Consider the following 18,630-nt stretch of genomic DNA (forward strand, 5'->3'; position numbering starts at 1 on the left):
AAAAGATAATTTTCCACCCCTGTTCACAGCAGCACTGTTTACAATAGCCAAAAGGGAGAAGCACCCAATGGCCTTTGATGGACGAATGGATAAACAGGATGTAGTCTATATGCGGCCTCCCTGGTGGTGCAGTGGTGAAGAATCTGCCTGCCAATGCAGGGGACACAGGTTCGAGCCCTGGTCCTGGAAGATCCCACATGCCACGGAGCAAGGAAGCCCGTGTGCCACAACTACTGAGCCTGTGCTCTAGAGCCCACAAGCCACAACTACTGAGCCTGCGTGCCACAACTACTGAAGCCCGTGTGCCTAGAGCCCTTGCTCCACAATAAGGGAAGCCACTGCAATGAGATGCCCGTGCACCGCAACGAAGAGTAGCCTCGGCTCGCCGCAGCTAGAGAAAACCCGTGCACAGCAACAAAGACCCACTGCAGCCAAAAATAAATAAAACAAAATAAATAAATTTTAAAAAAAGATGTAGTCTATCTGTACAATGGAATATTATTCAGCCTTAAAAAGGAACGAAGTTCTGACACGTGCTACAACCTTGAGGACATTATACTAACTGAAGGAAGCCAGGGACAAAACGATAAATATTATGATTCCACTTCAGTGAAGTCCCTAGAATAGTCAAATTCGTAGAGACAGAAAGTAGAATGGTGGTTGCCAGGGGCTGCAAGGGGTGGAGTTAGTGTTTCATGGGGACAGGGCTTCTGGTTGGGAGGATGACAAAGTTCTGGAAATGGGTCATTGTGTTGGTTGTATAACACCTGAAAGTACTTAATGGCACTGAATCTAGTACACTTTAAAATGGTCAAGATGGTACAGTTTATATTATATATATATTTCACTACAATAAAAAAAATCACATACGCACACACAAATTAACTTCTTTCTTGCCCCTTCTCTACTGTATCGTCCAGTGTCTGAGCTGTGAATGCAGGAGTCCCTAGGACAGAGGCGCTCAGCCAGGCGAATTTGTCCCCCTTCTGGGGACATTTGGCACTGCCTAGAGGCATTTTTGTTTGTCATAACTGGGAGTGGGGAAGGATGCTACTGGCATCCAGTGGGTAGATGCCAGGGACGCTGCTAAATGCCTTCCAGTGCACAGGGCAGCCCCACGGCAGACGGTGATCCGGCCCCAGATGTCAAGGACCAAGGTTGAGAAACCCTGCTTTGGGGGAAGGACCGAAGATAGCTAAAAACAGAACATTAGTGCTTCAGAAATACCTAGATTCTCTCCTCCTCTGTGTCCTGCCGAAGAAACAAAATATTTTCTATGGAAAAAAATCATATTCTTATTTTCTGCACTAGCTAGCCTCCCTGGCCTGACTCGGGGGGGAGAGGGGCACACGGTGTTCTTGCGGGGTCTCTGTGACCCTTGCCCAGTGGTCTGTGAGCCCCATGGGTCAGGACCTGTCTGTCTTCATTCTTACTCTAGGCGCCTCCCCAAAACACACCTAAGTAGTGCCTGGCCCACAGTGAACCCTCAGCAGTACTGATGCCAGAAGAAAACCACCAGTGTCAGCCCATTATCCATGGAGTGAGGCCAATGAGGGGCACCGTATCCTAGGTTCAGGGAGCACAGCTGGGGCCCATCACAGCCCAGTGACCATCAAAGAAAGAAACAGGAATTAGCAGTCACCTGAAGAGTACTTCTCCCTCACCCCCATCCTTCTCATGTGAGATACTTGCAGAGCTCAAGTTGTTCCTTGCAAGAGCAATCTGTGTAAAAGAAATTTATGAGGACCTTGTTGACCCTCTTAACTGGGAGGTCTGCGGAAAGATGATGGATGTCAGGCATGGCTGGATCCAGGAGCAAGAGGAATGTCACTGAGACTCTATCTTTATCCCATCACCTTTCCTTTCTGCTCAACCCTGCTCTCCCTTGGGCCCTGGCCTCATTCCTTCTTGAAACAGATGGCCACCTCCGGGAAGTCCTGGAAGATAGACGGGACAGCCTCCTCCCACTTGCACTGTCACCATAGCTCACAGTCTCCCCCACCCCCCCGCACAACCGTGCATCTCTCTCCTCACCCACTCTGACGGGCCTCTCAAGTCACACCCTCACCCCTGCAGGCGAGGTGGGGCTCCATGATGAGCAGGGAGAGCTTTCCAAGGGAAAAAACAATGGTAAACCAAAATGGACCATCTGTCCCCTCCCCCAGGCCAGATTTGGCCAGCCCAGCAGAGAGAGGGGGTCCAGCCTGAGGCTTTTTGACCCAAGCAGCGCTGTGGCCCTACACCATTGTCCAGCCCTAGCCCTCTCTCTGCTGGTATCTCACACTGCCCATGAGCCCCTCTTCCCTCTGGCTACTTGGAAGCTTGGTGCCCACCCTGTGTCCTGCCCGTGGAGGTCTGCACAGCTCACACTGCCTTCTGAGCTCCCACTCCTTCCCCCCCTGCCCAGTTTCCCTGCCTCTCTCTAAGTGAAATTGCTGTGTGGGTGTCATTGCTTCCTAAGCCTCTTTAAAGCCGTCTGGAACAGAGTGAGGGGAAGAATAAAACAAGGCCATCAATGGTGACACAGGTGTGACAGCTGCATTTTCCCTCAACTCTGAGGGTATCAGCACAGTGGAAAGCCTGAGTGGTCCTGGCGTTTGGGGGCTGACAGTCTGCAAGGGGCTCCTGCAGGCACATGGGCTGAGGGCGTCTCCCGGGGGACCTCTGACAGGGCCAAGGACTGCTTGAAGGACATGTTTAGTCAGGGCAACACTCAGAGTCCACGAGCCCAAGGTCCCCAGGGATCTCAGTGAAGATTGAATTAACGAGACCCGTGGCCCCAGGTTTCCCACTTCAAACCAGCACAAAGCCCCGTTGCCCGGTTCCTGTAGGGAATCCGAGTCCCCCCGCCCGTCCACTGTCCTCCCTGCCCCCCATCCACCTGCCTTCACAGGGCAGTCACCAACTGTGTAATCTTCGGTAAGTGTATCTGTTTCCTGTGGCTACCGTGACAAATTGCCACAAACCTGGTGGCTAAAAGCAGCAGATATGTCTCCCCTCACAGCCCTGGAGGCCAGAAATCCAACATCAAGGTGTCGGCAGGGCCGCTCCGCCCGGAGGCTCCCGGGGAGGATCCTTCCTGGGCTCTTCCGGCTTCTGGCGGCTCCCGGCATTCCTCGGCTTGTGGCTGCATCACTCCAGTCTCTGTCTCCTCCTCTGTGTCCCTCGTCTGTGGGTCTCCTATAAGGACAGTGGAGAGACCAAATGCACAGAGGAACAATAGCCAGACGGTACCTGGAGACAGAACTCCGACCCACAGCCCGCAGCCACCTGCGCGGGAAGCCGAGCCCCCCCCTGCAGTAAACAGCCCAGGAAGCCAGCCTGCAGGAGCTCAGACCAGCAGGAGGCAGGAGCAATGACGCTGTAACAATCGGCCCCAAATGGCCGGGACTTGATCAATAAATCACCGCTGCCCTAAGTTTTGTCCCCGCTTCCAACTTGGGACCCAAGAGAGAGCAAAGTACGCCCCCTAACGGGTCACCTAGGAGCCCCTCCTCCAGCGAGCTGCTCCCACCGTCCCAGAGCAGCAGCCCCGTCGGGTCAGGAGCCTGCCTTTCCCGCCGTGAAGCTCCCCCTCCGCCTGCCCGTGAGGCTCCCCAGTCATAAGCAGGGGTGCTGGCCCCCCGGCTCGAGCGGCTCCGAAAGAACAGCCTTTGCTTTTCCCATCTGGTTGGTCTCCTTTATTCCCACGCTTGCCATCGGATTTAGGACCCCCCCACCCCGATAATCTCATCTCGAGATCCTGGACTTCATTACATCCGCAAAGACCCTTTCCCCAAATGACGCCACAGTCACAGGTTCTCAGGTTTCAGACGTGGACACAGCTTCCGGGGGAGGCCCCATTCAAGCCACACAGGAGGGAACTCAGCCACTCCCCTGCCTCCACTTCCGTGGGCATAAGTGGCGGATGATAACAGGACCGGCCCAGCATGGCTGCCAGGAGGGTTACTGAATGTGTCCTTAGCCCGCAGAACAGGACCTGGTAGGGGGTACAGTGCACACCGAGAGTCCGCCGTTACTCAGAGCGGAGAGGAAAGCCTCCGACAGTGAAGATACAAAATTAGGAGGGCTCGGGGTTTCCTTTCGGTGATGGAAATGTTCTAAAATTCGATTCTGGCGATGGTTGTACAAAACTGTGCAAATTTACTAAACGCTATTGAATTACGCACTTAAAATGGTAATTGCTATGATACATAAATTCTGTCTCAATAAAGCTGTTAAAGAAACAAAGTAGGCCTCCGGGGACTGGAAAGGCTTTCTGCGTGATCCTAGGTTCTCTGAACTTCCGCAGCCCAGAGGGGAGAGAGAAGCACAGCCCGGCTCCCGGGCAGAAGGGTGGGCAGGACGGGGCTGAGGACGTACCTTCCAGAACATCCCTCATGCCAAGGCTGCGGGGGAAGAAGGTCATGACACTTTGCTCTTCTAAGGGGCTGAGTCACAGCCACAGCAAAACTGGTGCCGTCCTGCTTTTCCACGTCACCCAGCCACGTGCTCTGCTGAAGGCCGGACGGATTGGAGAGCTCGGTGCCCCTGTGGGACCCGGGACCGGCTTTCGATATCAGGTGATGCTGTAGCTCTGGCCAGTCAGCCATCTCGGACCGGGAACCAGTCTCGTCACATCCTGCATGTGTCTACACAGCTCATGTTGTTTCTGAAAGACGAGTTTGTCATTTGGGGACCCCATGCCTTTTGGACTTGGGGTCCCCCGCAAGCCCCTGGCTCCCACACGCCCCCCTCCCCATCCTCATCCCAGCTGCCCCCACCCCAGCTCTGCCACTGAGCGGCCGGGTGGCCTTGGGCGAGTTGCATTATCTGTGCCTCATTTTCCCAAGTAGGAAATGGGGGAATCTTTCAGAGTCCGAGGAGCCCCACCCTCACTGGACCTTCCTCCAACAGGCAGCACCTGCTGCTGCTGCTGGCGGGGGCTTCGCCCACCCAGTAAGGAGGCTGAAGTGCCCCTGCCCCCAGGACTGACTGTGGACGCCCTGGCGTCGCTACACCCCTGAGCCCCAGGCGGCGGGGCTCCCATCCCCAGCCCCCAACCTGCATCAGCCTCTGGGACTCACACACACATTCCTGCTGAGGGTCAGTCCCCTGCGCCTGCCAGTGAGACACATCAATGACACAGGAGAACCGACAAGATGGGATTTGGAGATTCTCTAAGCAGCTTTGGTTTACCTTTCAAAGGGCACTGTTTTGGGTTTTTTTCTTTAATTAATTCTTATGGGAGTAGAGTTCATTTACAATGTTGTGTTAGTTTCTGCTGTACAGCAAAGTGAATCAGTTATACATATACATATATCCACTCTTTTTTAGCGTCTATTCCCATATAGGTCATTACAGAGTACTGAGTAGAGTTCCCTGTGCTATACAGTAGGTCCTTATTAGTTATCTATTTGATATATAGTATAGTGTGTATATGTCCATCCCAATCTCCCAATTTATCCCTCCCTCCCTTTCCCCCCGGTAACCATAAGTTGGTTTTCTACATCTGTGACTCTATTTCTGCTTCGTAAATAGGTTCATTTGTACCATTTTTTAGATTCCACATATAAGCGATATCACGTGATATTTGTCTTTCTCTGTCTGACTTACTTCACTCAGTATGACAATCTCTAGGTCCATCCATGTTGCTGCAAATGGCATTATTCCATTCTTTTTTATGGCTGAGTAATATTCCATTATGTATATGTACCACATCTTCTTTACCCATTTCTCCATCAATGGACATTTAGGTTGCTTCCATGTCTTGCCCATTGTAAACAGTGCTGCTATGAACATTGGGGTACATGCATCTTTTTGAATTATAAAGTCTTAAATGGTGTTTCAACTGGGAACAAGGATCACGGATTAAAAATGGAACGTGAAGGGAAAGGTTGAAAGCAGGGAAAATACGATGCGAATGATGAAAATATTCAAACTTACGTGGCCATGACCCCCTCTCCACGGCGACCCCGAAGCCATTAGTCCCATGCAGGTAGGGCGAGTCACTGAACGTCTCAGGACCTCAGTTTTCTCATCTGCAGAATGGGGATGATGAGGAATAGCCCCCAAACTAATACACACGCAAGCGTGCTCGTAGCAGCACTCTTCACAGTAGCCAAAAGGTGGAAACAACCCACATTTCCATTGAGAGATGAATGGGTTAACAAAATGTGGCCCATCCGTTCAATGGACAATTCCTCAGCCATAAGAAGGAATGACGTTCTGGTACAGTCTACAACATGGGTGGGACTTGAAAACGTGTTAAGTGAAAGAAGCCAGGCACAAAAGACCACACATTGTATGATTTCAATTGTATGAAATGTCCAGGATAGGCAAATCCACAGAGACAGAGAATAGATGGGTGGCTGTCAGGGGCTGGGAGCAGGGGAAACAGGGACTGATGGATTAATGGGTATGCGGTCCCCTTTGGGGTGATAAAAACCTTCTGGAGCTGGGTAGAGGCAATGGTGCACAACATTGTGAATGTACGAAATGCCATTGAATTATTCATTTTCAAAGTGTTCAGTTTATGTTATGTGAATTTCACCTCAATAAAAAAAAAAATGGTCCCCAGCTGATGGGATGCTGGGGAGAACTAGATGAATTCCTCCCTCCGTGGCGCTGGGATGGAGCCTACACACAGTCGGCGCCGGCTAAGCGCTAGCTCTTCCCAGAGCCGCCCCTCCAAACACAACCCAGTCCACAGTCAGGGGCAGCCGCCTGAAAGCAGAGGGTGTTCTCGGACGCGGGTTTAGAAGCATCCAAGAAATGAACCCAGTACTTGGTAAAACCTGGGTAGTTTCTTTAATAAGAAACTGCAAGAAACCAGCCCCTGGCAGTGATATTTACAAGCCGGTCATGCACATTGGAAAGGAGTAACACCAGAGGGTTTTGCTACTAAACAGCGCCTGACTCTGCTCAGCCCAGCGGAAAGCACGGTCCCAGCACAATCACTCGGCAGATCAAAGACCCACCGCTGCCTTCAAGGTCATTTCCACAATCTCCCGGTGTGGGGACGTGGGGGGAGACAGTGCAACACGGGAACTTGCTGAGAAGCCCTGAACGTCAGACACCGCTGATGTGTCTGTGAGAGGTGGTCGAGGCTGAAAGGGGCGCCCCGGTTAATGCCACCTAACTCTCCACTAACCAGTCCGGGCGTGACATCGCTCTGGTTCTTGATGTGAGGTAAAAGTGGCGCTGGTGATTGGGGCCCTTCTTTCTGACCCCTGGATGTTAGGTTTGCAGCTGTGTTTACGAAGACGTGTTGATGTGAGAGACGCTTGATGGTAAAATAACAAGGGACAGAACTGTCAAGAGCGAGAGCTTTTTAAGGGAGTACAGGTGGCATTGGACTAACCCTCACCTTGGCCTTGCTGCCCTGAATCTATCAACAGCCACACTGTTGGGAAGGGTGGGCGGGCGGGTGACCAGTTTTACCAACTGTCAGAGTTTAGAACTCTCATCTTTTAGAAGAATCTGGAGAGAAACCGTCCACAGCGTTGAAAGTTGCTCTGTGTTCCAGATGTGAGCTGGGGGGTCGCGGGGCCCCCTCACTCTCTAACTCAGGGTCAAGCGGCTATTTTTATTTAGAGAGTGAAGGGAAAAGTGCTATAAAACAAAGGACAAAAATATGGAGAAGATGAACGAATTCACCGTTCATCTTAATGATAAAGAGTGACTCGCAAAGCCAGTGGACATGGAGGCCAGTTTTTCAAGGCTGAATACTCTTGTTCGACAATTTAACTTCCTCCAGGACACACTTTTTCTTTTGGTATTCGGTTTGGAGAACTTTGGGTGACAGAAGAGGTGAGCCGTGGCCAGGGAAACAATTTCAGTCTCCTGGCCATAATAGAAAAATCGAGTCTCGGAACAATTACGTTCGAAGTTTTTCTGGTCACCTTCTGGGCAGATGTGCCTGGGATTGAGGGCAGGTACGACGGTCCCACCGGGCCGAGGCTGGCGGCAGTTATGTTATTTATCCCCGCTTCATTTTGCAGAAGCTTTAGGAGGGCTTAGGAAGTGACACCAGAGCAGCCGGTTAAATTAGAAGTGGGCGAGGAAGATGAGGCAACGGAAAACAAAGTCAGAGGCGGGTGAGTGTGGGCCATAGGGTGTCTGCGCCAGCCTCCACCCTGCACCCCGCCCCACCCCCGCCAGGGCGGCTTAGCTCTGAGCCTCCCCCCACCCCTCCCCGAGACGGAACAAAGGAGAGGCTTCGTTTTCCTGCCTGCATCTCAGCTCACCCCCTCCTCCTCGCGGCCCACAGGCCTCCAGGGTCACTCTCTCATCACGCCACCTGCTTCCTGGAGCCCTGTGTCTGGGTGGCAACAGGAGTGAGGGCAGGGCGGCGTCTAAGTTCTCCCTGAGTCCCCAGGGCTCGGGGTTCACTTTATGTTTAATGAGTGAATGAATGAATGGGTGGATGAACAAATGAATGAACACAGATGGCTGAGAGAATTCACTTCTCCCCATCATCGGGCCAAAGGGCAAGCTGAGAAGAAGAGATTCTGTCCCTGCCCCAGCACCACTCGTCACCATCCCCCTTGTCAGAGGTGTGTGGGGACCATTTCAGCCTGTTCACTCACATCACAAACAGCTTTGGGTCATCTCCCAGGGTTTGAACCCCTGCTCTGTCACTCACTAGCTGTGTGACCTTGGCCAGGTTAGTAAACCTCTCTGTGCCTCCATCTCTCCATCTGTAAAATGCGGATAAAAGCGGCACCTTCCTTGGCAGCATTCTGGAGTTTGTATCCATGCAAAGGTGCCTGGACGGGTGCCTGGAGCGTGGTAAGCCTGAGGTCTGGGTTGATTTGCATTTTTATTATTCTGGCTTTGAGCCAGGCCCATGGGGGGAGGCGGAGATGAACGGGAGTTCCCTCCAATCCTTAGCCCCGCATTCCAGGCCCACGACCTTCAGCCACATGTGTTCCTGGCCTAGTTTCCCATATGTGCCCCAGACATGCACTGTCAAAGCACTGGGACAATGTAGGGCTGGGGGCAGCGGCTGGTGACGGGATCATTGTGGTTACTGCTGCTCTCTGGGTCCTGCATGTTCCAGTCGCCTGGACACCCCCCAGCTCCCCCCTGTGTGCCTGGACCAGGTGGTTTTCCGGCCTGGATGCCCCTTTCCTGGGACATCACAGCATGGCCACCAGTCCCGTGGACGCTGAGGAAGCCTGTTCCTCCTGCCGCCCCCTCCATCAGAGGCCCCCGTGTGAGGCTGAGTGTGAGAACTGAGAGGCTGCGCCTCCAAGGGGCAGAGGAGACAGGAGGGAAGGCGGGGGTGGGAGGACAGGGTCGGGCAGAGGAAGCGGGGGAGCAGAAACAAAGCCGCAGGCGGAGCAGGAGAGGCGGGGCAGCGGCGGAGGGGAGCCTCCCGCAGGGCCTGGCCCGGTGCTCTGCATGCGGCTGCAGGCGCTGAGTAAATGTTTGTTAAGCGGATCGAACTGAATTGTATCAACAGAGAACGCGAGGTGCACCGCCTGGAAGCTTCCAGGCTCGCTGCACATGCCCCGAGGCCATGCTGTACTCCTGCTCGTCTTAATGGGGTTTGTCGAATGCATAAGTGGTACCTCATTACCCCAGCAACACCGGCACTGGGCCACACGGATGCCCGCTCCAACCCACAAGCTGCAGCCCTGCCCTCGCCCGCCTGGTACGAGGGGAGGGGCGGGTTCACAGGCTGGATGGACAGTGGCTAAGAAGCAGCGGTGGCCTGGGAGTCCAGAGGAGGGGGCAGAGGAAAGGGGGAGCAGGGCCGTGGGTGGGGAGGCACCCAGGGTCCCCAGGTTTCCATCTGGACCTTGGGGTGGGGGCTGACGCTATCGGAGCAGGTTGGGAGAGAAGGAGATTTTATTTTATTTATTTATTTATTTTTTAACATCTTTATTGGAGTTATCATTGCTTTACAATGGTGTGTTAGTTTCTGCTTTATAACAGAGTGAATCAGCTATACATATACGTATATCCCCATATCCCCTCCCTCTTGCGTCTCCCTCCCACACTCCCTAACCAACCCCTCTAGGTGGACACAAAGCACCGAGCTGATCTCCCTGGGCTATGCGGCTGCTTCCCACTAGCTATCTGTTTTACATTTGGTAGCGTATATATGTCCATGCCACTCTCTCACTTCGTCCCAGCTTACCCTTCCCCCTCCCCGTGTCCTCAAGTCCATTCTCTACGTCTGCGTCTTTATTCCTGTCCTGCCCCTAGGTTCTCCAGAACCCTTTTTTTTTTTTTAGATTCCATATATACGTGTTAGTATACGATATTTGTTTTTCTCTCTCGGACTTACTTCACTCTGTATGACAGACTCTAGGTCCATCCACCTCACTACAAATAACTCAATTTCGTTTCTTTTTATGGGTGAGTCATATTCCATTGTATATATGTGCCACATCTTCTTTATCCATTCATCTGTTGATGGACACTTAGGTTGCTTCCATGTCCTGGCTATTGTAAATAGAGCTGCAATGAACATTGTGGTACATGACTCTGAATTATGGTTTCCTCAGGGTATATGCCCTGTAGTGGGATTGCTGGGTCATATGGTAGTTCTATTTTTAGTTTTTTAAGGAACGTCCATACTGTGAGAGAAAGAGATTTTAATCGTGAGTTGAGGTTTCCCAGGGAGAGCCGGGAGGAGGGAGTATCCAGAGGGACCGGAAGGGGAATAGTTGAATAGAAGTTTCCAGAAGGGAATTGTGGGGCGGGGGCTGATGTAGCCAGGGCACGGAGAGTGGGTGGCTGACTGAGCCAGAGTCCACACCAGGCATGACGAGGGCTGGACGCAACAGATGGGACAGGTCAGATGGGGGCCAGCGTCCGACTCGTCAGGCGGGAAAGGATGTCACCACAGTGAAAGAGCCACGACCAGAAGTCTCCAAATGGAGCCGAGAGCTTGATTCCCTGATGAGGGGGCAGGGAGCAGCCCTCTGGAGAGAGAGACAAGTTTCATTCATTCACTCATTCATTCATTCATTCCCTGCGTACTTCCTGAGCGCCCACAGTGTTCCAGGGCAGGGACCACACGGAAACCCCCGCCACTCCCTTCCGCTCTGTGGCTCTTACACTCTGCTGGTGGCGTCTGGGGTTAGCGGAAAGTGCTCAGGGAGAGGTACAATTTCAGACAAGGTGACGAGGGAAGCCTCACTTCTGGGTACAGACCCAGGAAGAGCATCTAGATAGGGGGCCGGAAGTGCAAAGGCACTGGGGTAGGAGTGTGGCCGGGTGTTTGTGGTGGCTGCAGTGGAGTGCAGCGGGTGGAGAGTAACAGGTCAGGCCAGGGAGGCACAGGCAGTTTGGAGGGCTTCAGAGAGACGTGGGTAACCCAGGAGCCTTTGGTGAGCTTTGGGCAGAGGAAAGGCCCTGTGGTTTACATGTGCAAAGGATTCCTCCAGCTGGGGCTGAGATCGGGGGAGGGGCACGGGCAGAAGCAGGGAGACCAGGTAGGATCTCCCACAGTCATCCAGGTGCTGTGGGCAGGCAGCTTGGGCCTGGAGACATGGCTGGAATCTGGCTGGTCTCGAAAGGCAGGACCCGGAGGGCTTCCCAACAAGCTGGAAGTGGGATGTAAGAGTCAGAGAAGAGTCCCAGAGGGACCCTCCATCTCCAGCCTGAGCCGCCGGAAGAACTCGAGATGGGTCTGGCTGCACTCGGACGTGGCTGGTTTACGATGCTCATTAGACATCCTGGTGGAGATACAGGGTGGGCCTTGGGATAGCAGGGTCTGGGGTTCAGTGGGGAGGTCCCAGCTGCAGATATAAATTCAGGACTCATCAGCGAGGGAATGGGATTTATGGCCACGTGCAGAATGAGATCACCAAGAGCGATCCCAGACGCTTGTCCCCAGATCTCCTCCTTGGTTAACCGCAGCTCCTGTGAGTGAGACCATTTCTGGGTTGCTCGGCACCCTTGGCCCCAGCCCGGCGCCCAGCAGGGGTTGAGCAGGCCCCCAGCCCTGGCTGATGTGATGAATGACTCAGTCCAGAGACAAAGGCACCAGGAATTAATTGGGTCCGAGCTGGCTGCAGAACATCAAGGCCAGACTCCTTGCCTTGTGCCCTCTCGTGCCTCTCTTTCCAGTGGACCCAAACAGCCTTTATTAGCTTAACCAACATTAAGGCAAAAAGATCCCTATGAGGAGCATGATTATAGAGTTCAAGGAATTGATCGCTTCTCGTGCTGGAGTGTCTACGTTAATGAATTTTAAGCAGATCTGTCTTGGAAAGGACGCATTTGACTCGATCGTATGGTGACCATATCTCCCCAGCCCAGGGCCAGAGACACTGCCTGACACACGGGCTGATGGATGTCCAAAGGACACGACAGAGTGTCTGCAGTCGGGGCTGTCTCGCCTCCGTCCCTCATTTATTCCTTCTGCATGCCGGGCAGGATATTAAGAACTCACAGGCTTCTCTTATCTCCGGGCATGTCCGCACTTGTAATGGGCTAACCTCAGTAAACCTATTTGGGAAGGTGTTATCTCTGGCTTGTGTTTCGGTGGAGGGGAGAGGTGGCGGGAGGCTCTAGGAAAGTAATATGCTAGTTTGATTAAGTTTTTCAATTTTCTGCTCATCCTCGTGCTGCCAGAGTACAAGGTGCTGCCCGGGGAAGGTGAGGTGGCTGCAGAGGAGGCTGGCGCTGCAGAGCAGGGGAGCCTGCCCAGGCCGGCTGCCAGTCCCAGCTCTGCCACTTCATCATCATCCCAGCGAGCCTTGACGGAGCCCGTGAAAGGGGCCAGAACCACGCCAAGAGTGTTCCATGAGCCACCTAGTCAAGACGTCCCGAATTCCTTCCTGGGAAACAGGGACCATGTCATCACTGCTTTGCAGACAAAACAGCTTCATTTCAGAGAGGCAGAGCCGCTTGTCCAAAGACACACAGCGAGTAAGGAAAAACAAACATCACCGCAAACCTTTATCAAATGCCTCCTCTGTGCCTGTCCCAAGTGCTCAGCCCACCCATCCCTTCGCTCAGCCCTGGAGGAAGTGTGTGACCGTGAACCCTGAAAGGGCTAAGAAGGTAAAGAGTAAGAATCACATGATAATCAGCGGTCAGTAGGATTCCCATGTGCAGGTGGGGACCTGGAGGAGGGAATGTTTGACAAACTTTCCCAAAGTCATGGAGCGAACAGAGGGCGTCGCACTCGGTGGCCTGAGAGCCCAGGATCCAGAGAATTCCTACTCTGACCTCTTCGGTCTCTGTGCCTCCCCATTCTGAGGTCAGACGGAAGGGCGTGGGAGGAGATGGCAGCTGTCGCTCTCGCCAGGGCTGCCCCCTCTGTGCTACAGACGGACGGTACACCTAGACAGTGTGTCTGATGAAGGTAGCCAGGGAGGGGAGGCAGGTGGCCCACTGGGTGTGGGCAATTCAGGGTAGGGGGTCGGGGTCCTAAAGATGAGGTGTTCAACCAGACTCTCAAGAGTACTTTGACCACTTTTTCTCTCATCTTCTCCCTAACGAATGCCAGGGTTCCACTGGGTCCACCTTGGAGGCGTGTCTTGAATTTCACCATGTCATTGCCTCCTCTGCCACCACCCAGGCCCAGCCGACTTCTGCTTTCAACCTCCACTCCTCAGTCACCTCCTCCAGGGCCTTCCTGCTTCCTGCAGTGTGTTCAGGTCTGATTTCTCACACCCCACCTGCCACAGGACAAAGATAAAAGTCATCCCTCAGCTCCAAAGGTCCAGCCCCTGTCCCCCTCTCTAGCTCAATGGGGTGACCTAAACTGGGAAGACAGACTGCAGCCAACAGCCTAGGTTGTCATCCCACCTTCTGCACATAGAAGCGGTGTGACCTCAGGTGAATTACCTAACCTCTCTGTGCCTCTTGGCCCCCCATTAGTAAAATGGGAGGATAATCACCCATCAGTAAAATGGGAGGCTACCCTAAGCCCCGCACACATGGGGAAATGCACACCCTCTTTGCAGCCCACCAGCCCACAGGAGGCGGGGACGTGCCAGAGCCTCACCCTGGTTCTGCAGGCCTGGGCCTCGTCCCCGCCCCACAAAACGCACATTGTGTGCGGCGGTGCTTCCTCTGGAGTTATCCTCATTATACACTGTTCCTGGCATCCTGGGGAGGTTAAGTAACTCGCCGAGGCCACAGAGCAGGTGGGAGCTAAGCTGAGACTCGGCGTCTCACTCGCGCCCACTGAAGGTGAGCCAACAAAAGACGTTTCTATTGTCATGAACAGCGGCCGTGGCAGAGCCGCCTTCCCAACAGAAGGAAAGGTCTAGAACGAGGAATAAAATCTCCATCGCTTAGTTCTTAAGATTCACTGAACCTTCCCACTTGCAGCAAAAACAGCTTACTTTCAAATTAGTCAATCAGAGTGTGAGTCATTTCTTTGCAGGCGCCCGTGCAGGGAATACTAATGCGGGCCGCCCTGCGGGTGGGGCCCTGCACAGGCTCACAGGGACCTTGCAGAAGCAGGGGAGGGGGCACCTGCAGCGATTAGCACCCCACCAGGGACGCAGCCCCCATCCCCGCGTGTCCTCAGGTTCCCGGGGAAGCAACACCAGGTCACTCTCCCCGCCGTTCCTCTCCAGCCACTGGGCCTCGCCTTCCAGGGTGATTAATCCCCCCCCCAACCCTGAGCCGGGGAGACAGGAGGACGCCCACACTGACAGGAGGAAATGGAGGGGGCCGGAGCCACGGCCCTGCCACAAGCCCCAGAGACCTCTGTTCTGCTTTCTGCTGGGAAGGGGAGGTGGGCATCAGGAAGTGAGTCAGACAGAGGCCCACGTTGTCACGAGGGGCCGTGGGGAGAATGGCCTGGTGGGCTGCACCCTCGCCCACCCCCAAGCCTTGCAGAGGCATCTCTAAGCTCACACATCCATATAGTCATTCATTCATTCACTCACTCATTCACGGCCATCTACTCATCCGTCATTCACTCGCATTCCTGTTGCTTGGAACTAAACCCATTTAGACTGGGGTGGAGGTGGGGGTCACAAGGACAGAGGATGGGGAGTTCTATGAGGGTGGTGGTCAGGGAAGGCTTCCTGGAGGAGAGGACAGGTGAGCTGTGCTTCCCGAGGGATACAGGTAGCCAGGCAGTGGAGGGTAGGGTGGGGTGGGGGATGCGAAGGCCTGAATGTTTGGACCACAGGAGGAGCCGCTGGTGCAGCCAGAGGGGGATGGGGCCGATTCAAGAGGGCCGTGGACTCAGGCTGAACCCCGAGGCTGCTGGGTCCCGGGAGCTGTGGGCAGGGCAGCGGCATGGTCAGCGTGGAGGTCTAGGCCGCTTGCCCAGGCTCAGAATAGATGTGAGACTTGAGCTTGGCGGCCACCTGGAAGGTGGTCTGGGTGGGAGGGACGTGGCCTCAGCTGGGGCCCTGGCTGCGCGGCTGGGATCGGCAGATGGTCAAGGGCACCCTGGAGGCTGAGTTGATGGTGCTGTGCCATTCAGAAGAGGAGGCCGGGACATCCCCAGGTGTCCTCAGGGCTCCCAGCCTGGAGAGGGGCCAGTGGAGCCAGAAATGTCGTTCCCGGGGAGCTCCCGGAGCTACTCACTGAGGCAGCGACGGGAGCTGGCCACGCCAAGGTCACTGGAGGCCACAGGAAGATCTCTCCACCTGACGGCGCCTGCCTGAGAGAGACCCTTCATTCCTCACGTTTGACAATGAGCTCAGGCAGGTCTGCAGCTGACAGGTCCTGAACGATTCCGTGTCCAAGTCTCACCTCCTGCTTTGCAGTCCCGAAATGCACAGCTGCCTCTGCCACCTCCCCGGAGCCCATGCGCTCAGCGAGTGGGGGGGGGGGGGGCATGGGGATCCCTCCCTGGGCCCCCCACGGAGGGTGCAGAGCAGCAGAGAGAGCTTCCCGGGTCTCACTCCCCATCCTCGGCAGCCTCTGGGGAGCAGCCCACACAGGTCACTTCCATTTCTCCCTCGGGGCTAATCGGTCTCCCTTAGAATTAAAAAGGTCTCGAATGTCAGATGGAGGAAGGAGACCCCAGAGAGCACCTGCCTGAACCCTCACCCCCAACCCGTGCTCCAGGACCCAGGGTGATGACTGGTTCAAGGCGTCCTGGGAGAGGGGAGGGCACCTGGGACCCCAGGACCAGGAGGACGTGGCTGCCAGCTGGGGACAGTCAACCCGCCCCTCCCGGCAAGGAGCTCGCAGGCCTGGAGAGGGCAGCTGGCGGCGGGCGAGGAGTTGCCTTTAGCACGGGTTGGGCGGATAGTAGGTGTAGTCAGTTGGGGGTGCACCCCGCACCCCAGAGGTGAGCCCCAGGCCCCTCCAGCTGGCCACCGCCTGCTCCCACCCTCCCCTCCCCACATGCCTGATGGGGCCGTGGCAGCGGTGAGGGTGTGCTGACGTAGAAGGGGGGCGGCAGGGTTTGTTCCCCTTGAGGCTCTGGGAGGTCCTAGGAGGGACCAGAGGAGATCTGGCAGGGATGGGAAGTATGAGGCAACCTCACAAGTCTGAGCACAGACGGGGGGCAGCTTTCCTGGCTCTTCACCTTAAAAAAAGTTATGAACATTAAGCACGGAAGTCAATGCTGACAGGAGGAAGAAGCGCCGGCCTGACCCCGCCCCCTCTGCTCCGCTGCGCTCGGCTGCCTTGTCTGCTCTCTGCCCACCGCAGTCAAAGGCACGACCACGGTTGCTCTCTGCTTTTTCATTTTGTCATGTTTCATTAGCCATCTCCATTTTCTAGTTTAAGAAGTGTGCACACACACACGCACATGCACACACACACACAGGTCTAACCCCTGAAGTTTCCACTCTGGAGTAGTGAAACTGACATATTTGAACTGTAGTGCAACCAACCCAAGTAACAGACTCTGGAGGAAAACCTTCCCGCGGCAGGGTCACCAGGGGGCTCGGGCACCGCCCGGGTCTGATTTGGAAGAGCCTCCAAATTCTGCTTCCCTGTGGCTCGTTACCAGCTCGGTTATCCCCCTGCCATTGGAAGTAAAGGTCTAGGTCTGTTTTTCAGAGTCTGACTCACACTGCAGTGAACATCTTCATGCAAATGCCTTTTTGCTTTTCTTGGGTGGTTTTTTTTTTAATTGAAATATAATTGATTTACAACATTGTGTTAGTTTCAGGTGCACAGCAAAGTGATTCAGTATTTTTGCACATTATATTCCGTTATAGGTTATTACAAGACAATGGCTATAATTCCCTGTGCTCTACAGTAAATCCTCGTTGCTCATCTATTTTATATATAGTAGTTTGTATCTGTTAATCCCATACCCCTAATTTGTCCCTCCCTGCTTTGGTAACCACAGTTTATTTTCTATGTCTGTGAGTCTGTTTCTGTTTTGCATATACATGCATATTATTGTTTTTCACATTCCACATGTAAGTGATATATAGTATTTGTCTTTCTCTGTTTGACTTACTTCACTAAGCATAATATCCTCTAGGTCCATCCACGTTGCTGCAATTGGCAGTATTTCTTTTTGTGTGTGTGTGGCTGAGTAATACTCCATTGTGTGTGTGTGTGTGTGTGTGTGTGTGTGTGTGTGTGTGTGTGTGTAAAACACATCCTCTTAATCCAATCATCTGTTGATGGGCACTCGGGCTGTTTCCATGTCTTGCCTACTGTAAATAGTGCTGCTGTGAACATATATCTTTTCAAATTAGTGTTTTTGTTTTTTCCAGATATATACCCAAGAGTGGGATTGCTGGAGCATATGGTAGTTCTAGGTTTCATTTTTTAAGGAACCTCCATACCGTTTTCCACAGAGGGTGTGCCAATTGACAGTCCTACCAACAGGGTACGAGGGTTTCTTAGGGGGGTTTTCTTAGGAGCACATTTCCAGAAGTAGGATTGCTGGACTACTGGGCCTCAACACATATATAACAACTCTTTGTACCTATTTTCACATGCGCCTCTAAAGGGGCCATGTCATTTTCACATCCCCCTCCCGCCCTTGGGACGAGTTTGTCTCTGGGATTGTAATTAAAGGTATATACAGTTGACCCTTAAACAACACAGGTTTGAACTGCGCAGGTCTACTTCTATGCAGATTTTTTTCAATAGTAAATACTATTTACTACGTGATCTGAGGTTGGTCGAATCCTCAGACGCAGAACCTTGGATATGGAGAAACCACGGATACGAAGGGGCCACTAGAGGTCATATGCAGATTTTGGACGGAGCGTCGGCGCCCATAACTCTCGTGTTGTTCAAGGGTTGACTGCATTCGGCTAATTCAGTAGATGCAAAATAATCTGATGTGAATCTCAGTCATACCACTTACCCAGAAAATAGATAGCAGAGGTATTTTTCTCCCTTTTTCTCTGGTACAGTATTTTCATAGTTATTTCGAATAGATAGAACCACATAAAATTGCCTAGATTCTATCATCTCTGCCCTACAGAGAAGACAATTTCATACATTTCATCCCAAAACTAAAGATTTGAGTGCAAGCCGCAATGAGCTATCAAGAGAGCAAGGACCAAATGGCCATTTCTTCTTCCTCCCCGGCGAGAGATGCTGAGGTGACTTTTCGATATAACACTCAATTTTAGGAAATTAATTCCATCCTCTGACTTGCTTGTTCTCTAAAGGCTGGTGTCAGCTGAGCAGGGAGACAGCGGAGGTCTCCGAAGCATCTGATATCGCAGGGGCCGACAAGGCTGCACGACTCTGGTCCATCCAGTAATTGTCTGGCTTTCTCTG

At 53.4% G+C, this 18,630-nt stretch overlaps 1 long non-coding RNA gene across 1 annotated transcript; it reads right to left on the reverse strand.

Annotated features, from left to right (window-relative positions):
* Positions 1-12,874: 12,874 nt before the first annotated feature.
* LOC117311180 (uncharacterized) lies at positions 12,875-15,773 on the reverse strand. The gene is made up of 2 exons (XR_004525437.1): positions 15,505-15,773; positions 12,875-13,628 (listed from the first exon to the last, which is right to left on the reverse strand). It is a non-coding gene; the product is annotated as an uncharacterized lncRNA (long non-coding RNA).
* Positions 15,774-18,630: the final 2,857 nt, after the last annotated feature.

Source organism: Tursiops truncatus, chromosome 2 (assembly GCF_011762595.2).
Source record: "Tursiops truncatus isolate mTurTru1 chromosome 2, mTurTru1.mat.Y, whole genome shotgun sequence".
Taxonomy (NCBI): domain Eukaryota; kingdom Metazoa; phylum Chordata; class Mammalia; order Artiodactyla; family Delphinidae; genus Tursiops; species Tursiops truncatus.